Below are 6,000 nucleotides of genomic sequence, written 5' to 3'. Positions count from 1 at the left end.
CACAAGGAGGCGATCGTTGTGGGATGCGAACTGTTATGTCCCGTACTTAATAAATAAACTTTATGAACTTATGAACCTTATGTTTTTGGGTCTTAAACTTATGAACTACGAACTCATGTTTTGGTTTAATGTTTTACGCTTCCGCTGTTTAAATTGAACTTGGTTAACTTCCTTTTGGTCACCGATTGTATTGTGGTTGGTTTTATTTACTTGAATATGTTGTTCAATATGATTGGTGGCTCGATCCTGGTCATGTCACGGCTCCAAGCGGTGATACTCCGCATGTTGGATTTTGGGGGTGTGACAGATTGGTATCAGAGCCATTGGCTTTAGTGAACTTGCTTTTAAAAAGGGAAAAGCTTTTTGATAAAACCAGACTATAACCTGTACAGTGCTCAACGATCCACAACGACGCTTCATTCCACGTGCAAGACTCGACACAATAGGTGGTATGATTTATGTTATATTGTCGGTTAGATAGTTCACACTGTGCATTAATACGTGATAATTGCTATTTGCACCTTGTGTGCTTAATCTCTTCTGTCACTCCACACTTACGCATTTTCGCGACACTTTCCTCACTTACGTTGCTTCATTATGAAGATCATGAACGGACGAGGAGGACGTATCAACCTAACTCAAGCCCAGTTGACGGCTTTCATCAATGAACGAGTTGCTGAGGCACTCACAGCTGTCCCTGCAGGAGGTCAGCATGCTCAGCCTCCTGTGTGTACATTCAAAACATTTATGGATTGCCGACCTAGTACTTTCAGCGGCACAGAGGGAGCTCTAGGTCTTCTTCACTGGTTCGAGAAGCTCGAGTCTGTCTTCGAGATGTGTGAATGCCCTGAAGATCGTAGGGTGAAATATGCTACTGGAACACTCGAAGGTGCTGTGTTAACCTGGTGGAAAGCATAGGTTCAACTGCTTGGGTTGGCGGTTGCTAATGCCACCCCATGGAATGACTTCAAGGAACTGATCAAAGAAGAGTACTGCAGTCGTGACGACATCCACAAGCTGGAGGTGGAATTTTTCAACTTGAAGATGACGGGGTCTGAGATCGAGGCATACATGAAGAGGTCAAACGAGCTGGCCATCTTGTGTCCTACAATGGTGGATCCTCCTATCAAGCGTATTGAGCTGTACCTTAAGGGCTTGGTGCCAGAAATTCAAAGCCACGTAACCTCAGCTAATCTTGGCACCATTCAGCAAATCATCAAGTTGGCTCATCGTCTCACCGATCAGGAAGTTGAGCAGAACAGGCTGCCTAAGCGTATTAGCGCTACTGCTTCTGATGCTCCCAATGATAACAAGCGAAAATGGGATGGAAATTCGGGCAAAGGCTCTACCTCTGTTCAGTATCAGGCCCAGCAGCAAAAGACAGATGAGTAGAGGAGCCCCAGTCAGCAGTCTTCTGGGAATCAAGGTCAGGGTGGGTACAAGGGAAATCACCCCAAATGTAATCGCTATAACTTGCACCACAGCGGGCCATGTAACAAAGGCAACTGTCATCGGTGCAACAAGCTTGGTCACATTGCAAAGGATTGCAGGAGTCAGCGTCCGGCGAATCAGAATCGGCAGCATCAGCAAGCCCCACCATATCAACGCCAGCAGCAGCAACAACAAGGTAACAACAAAGGGTGCTTTCAATGTGGTGCTGAGGGCCATTTCTAGAAGGACTGCCCCCAGCTAAATCAGAACCAGAACAACTACAATCAGGGGAATGGAAACGACAATGGGGGAAACAACAATGGCAATGGGGTAAGGGGTCGTGCGTTCGTGATTGGTCAGGGTGATGCAAGGAACGACCCCAACGTTGTGATGGGTAAGTTTCTTTTGGATGATTTCTTTGTTACTGTTTTGTTTGATTCGGGTGCCGATACTAGCTACGTGTCCTTAAAAGTTAGTCAGATGCTTAAGCGTACTCCAACACTTTTGAACACCAAGCACATCGTAGAGTTAGCGAATGGTAAAAGTTTAGAGGCTACACATGTAGTTAAGGGTTGCAAGCTTGTCCTTGCCGATCAGACCTTTTCCATCGACCTCATTCCTATCGTTCTGGGTAGTTTTGATGTTGTTATTAGGATGGATTGGTTATCTTAACACCAAGCGGAGATTATTTGCAAGGAGAAAATCGTCCGTATCCCTCGTTCTGGTAAAGAACCCCTAGTTATTCGTGCGACAAGGGTGGTGCTGTTGTAGGCATCATCTATTTCCTTAAGGCCCAGAAGTGTTTGCGAAAGGGCCACACCGCTATTCTTGTCCTCGTTTCTGATTCATCCGCGAAAGAAAGGATGATAGAAGACATACCTATTGTACGCGACTTTCCTGAGGTATTCCCTGAGGAATTACCTGGTCTTCCGCCTCATCGCCAAGGTGAGTTTCAAATCGAGCTAGCTCCTGGAGCAGCACCAGTAGCTCGAGCACCATATCGTCTAGCTCCATCAGAACTCGAAGAACTGTCTACGCAACTACAAGAACTCTTGGAAAAGGGTTTCATACATCCTAGCTCTTCGCCATGGGGAGCTCCAGTGTTATTCGTAAAGAAGAAAGACGGTACCTTCAGAATGTGTATTGACTACCGCGAACTTAACAAGGTGACCGTGAAGAATCGTTATCCTCTTCCACGCATTGATGACTTGTTCGACCAGTTGCAAGGGTCGAGTTATTACTCTAAGATTGATTTGAGATCGGGCTACCATCAGCTGAGAGTCTGAGAGGAGGACGTTCCCAAAACAGCGTTCAGAACTCGTTACGGCCATTACGAGTTTCTAGTTATGCCTTTCAGATTAACGAATGCACCTGCAGTCTTCATGGATCTCATGAACCGAGTGTGCAAACCTTACCTGGATAAATTTGTCATTGTCTTCATCAACGACATCCTGATCTATTCAAAGAGTTAGGAGGAACAAGAGCAACATCTGAGGCTTATTCTGGAACTTCTTCGAAAAGAGCAGTTGTATGCCAAGTTTACGAAATGTGACTTCTGGCTTCGCGAAGTCCATTTTCTAGGCCATGTGGTAAACAAGTATGGGATTCATGTTGATCCATCCAAGGTTGACTCGATCAAGAACTGGCCTGCACCCCGGACACCAACAGAAATCCACCAATTCTTGGGTTTGGCAGGGTATTACAGAAGGTTTATCAAGGATTTCTCCAAGATTGCGCAACCTCTCACTTCACTGACTCAGAAGGGTGTCACCTATCGCTGGGGTGATGCACAGGAATCTACGTTTCAGCACTTGAAAGGTAGGCTTTGTAGCGCGCCTATCCTCTCATTGCCTAAAGGCACAAAAGATTTTGTGGTTTATTGTGACGCTTCCATTCAAGGACTTGGTTGCGTGTTGATGCAACGTGACAAGGTCATTGCCTACGCATCACGCCAACTTAAGGTTCACGAAAGGAACTACATTACACACGACCTGGAATTGGGAGCAGTTGTTTTCGCGCTTAAGATTTGGAGACATTACCTGTACGGTACCAAGTGCACCATTTACACTGATCACAGGAGTCTCGAGCATATCTTCAAGCAAAAGGAATTAAACATGCGACAACGCCGATGGGTCGAACTCTTGAATGATTACGAATGTGCGATTAAGTATCATCCGGGCAAAGCCAATGTTGTGGCAACGCCCTCAGCCGAAAGGATACTATACCTAAGCATGTACGTGCATTACAACTTACCATTCAATCCAACCTTCCCGCTCAGATTCGCGATGCTTAGGTTGAAGCATTGAAAGCAGATAACATCAGGGCTGAGTCCTTACGAGGATCGAGGCAGCGGCTAGAACGAAAGGAAAACGATGCCTACTATATTAACGGACGCCTCTGGGTTCCACTTTATGGAGACTTACGCGAGCTTGTGATGGATGAAGCACATACGTCTCGTTATTCAGTATATCCTGGTTCGGATAAGATGTACCACGACCTAAAGACTACATACTGGTGGCCTGGTATGAAAGCCAGCATAGCAACCTACGTCAGTAAATGCTTGACTTGTGCTAGGGTCAAGGTCGAATACCAGAAACCATCAGGTCCACTTCAACAACCAGAGATACCTAAATGGAAATGGGAGCAAATTTCCATGGATTTCGTTACTGGCCTGCCCAGATCTCAACGCAGAAACGATACCATTTGGGTGATCGTGGATCGACTGACCAAGTCTGCACATTTTCTGGCCATCAAGGAAACAGATAAGTTTTCTACTCTAGCAGACATCTACCTAAAAGAAGTGGTATCAAGGCACGGAGTGCCAACCTCCACCATTTCTGATCGTGACGCGCGTTTTACTTTGGAACTGTGGCAAGCCATGCACAAGTCTTTTGGCTCACGTTTAGATATGAGCACCGCTTATCACCCACAGACGGATGTGCAATCTGAACGCACCATCCAGACCCTTGAAGACATGCTTAGGGCATGTGTAATCGATTTTGGTAATGGCTGGGAAAAGCACCTCCCGCTAGTGGAGTTTTCGTATAACAACAGCTACCACACCAGCATCCAGGCCGCTCTGTTTGAGGCATTGTATGGATGGAAGTGCCGATCACCTCTTCGTTGGGCAGAAGTTGGTGACAGTCAAATCACAGGCCCAGAACTCGTAGTAGATACAACCGAGAAGATTGCTCAGATACAAAAACGCATGGCGTCAACTTGTGACCGTCAGAAAAGCTATGCTGATAAGCGAAGGAAACCACTCGAGTTCCAGGTTGGGGATCGAGTGCTACTCAAAGTCTCACCTTGGAAAGGTGTAGTTCGCTTTGGCAAACGAGGCAAGCTCAATCCGCGTTATGTCGGACCGTTCGAAATCATTGAGAAAATTGGCAAGGTGGCCTACAGGTTGAATCTACCTGAAGAAATCAGTGGAGTTCACAATGTTTTCCATGTGTCGAATCTGAAGCTAGCCGGAATAAATCCATTTCTTTTGTCTGTAAGAGAAAAGGCGCTTATTCCATGAAAAAGGAGCGCAGCTTAAAGTGTCTGTCAGATGAGACCCTCATAGTTCCCTTAAAGGAGCTCACTATTGACGACCAGTTGCGATTCGTCGAGGAACCAGTAGAGATTACTGGTCGAGATGTTAAAGTTCTCGAGCGTACCAGAATACCTCTCGTCCGAGTCCGTTGGGATTCCCGTCATGGCCCAGAGTATACCTGGGAACGAGAAGACCAAATGAAACTCAAGTATCCCCAGCTGTTTAAGAAAAGTGCAACCACTACTGAGGCTGAAGCCACTGCAGAATTTCGGGATGAAATTCCAAACCAACGGGGGATGATGTGACACCCAGGAAAACCAGGAAACCAATGCAACATAACTAGCTTCCTCAGTAACCACGTGCTAAATTTCGGGATGAAATTTTCTTAACAGGGGGAGAATGTGACAACCCTCAAAATTACATGTATTCCGTACGATTTATTAATGATAATTAAAGTGCTTGATGACTGTGTGGAATTACTTAACTGCTCTCTGATTTCTGTGTTATACTTACATGTGCTTGTTAACATACTAGTAGTGTACATAAAAGTTACTAAATAGTCTGGTATGCTTTCCTGAGTGTTGAAAATTAAAAGTGTTACAAATATATATATATATATATATATATATATATATATATATATATATATATATATATATATAGGACACATTACGGATTAATTAAGCACTTTAACGGAACAGTATCAAACCGAACGACCGAACATTACCCGGAACACCAAAATAATGATAGAAGCATTGTTTTAACATTACTAAGCTAGTTATGTCTCCGAACATCATAACACCTCATAAAAATATCAACTAACTAGAAACCTAACTAATACTTACAATTTAACCTTAAAGTAACTAACTTGGTTTAAACCTACTCTACATACCCCCCCCCCTATGTGTGACCGTCCCCAAGGGGACACACAACTCAAGACTTCTCCAATCTTCCATGATCTCTTCTTAATCTCCATGGCGAATTGTTATAATCTTGAATTAGGATGTGTAGTGTACTTTAGGGACAAGAGG

Source organism: Helianthus annuus, chromosome 8, assembly GCF_002127325.2.
Source record: "Helianthus annuus cultivar XRQ/B chromosome 8, HanXRQr2.0-SUNRISE, whole genome shotgun sequence".
NCBI classification, from domain to species: domain Eukaryota; kingdom Viridiplantae; phylum Streptophyta; class Magnoliopsida; order Asterales; family Asteraceae; genus Helianthus; species Helianthus annuus.
Note: the sequence above shows the minus strand (reverse complement) of the source record.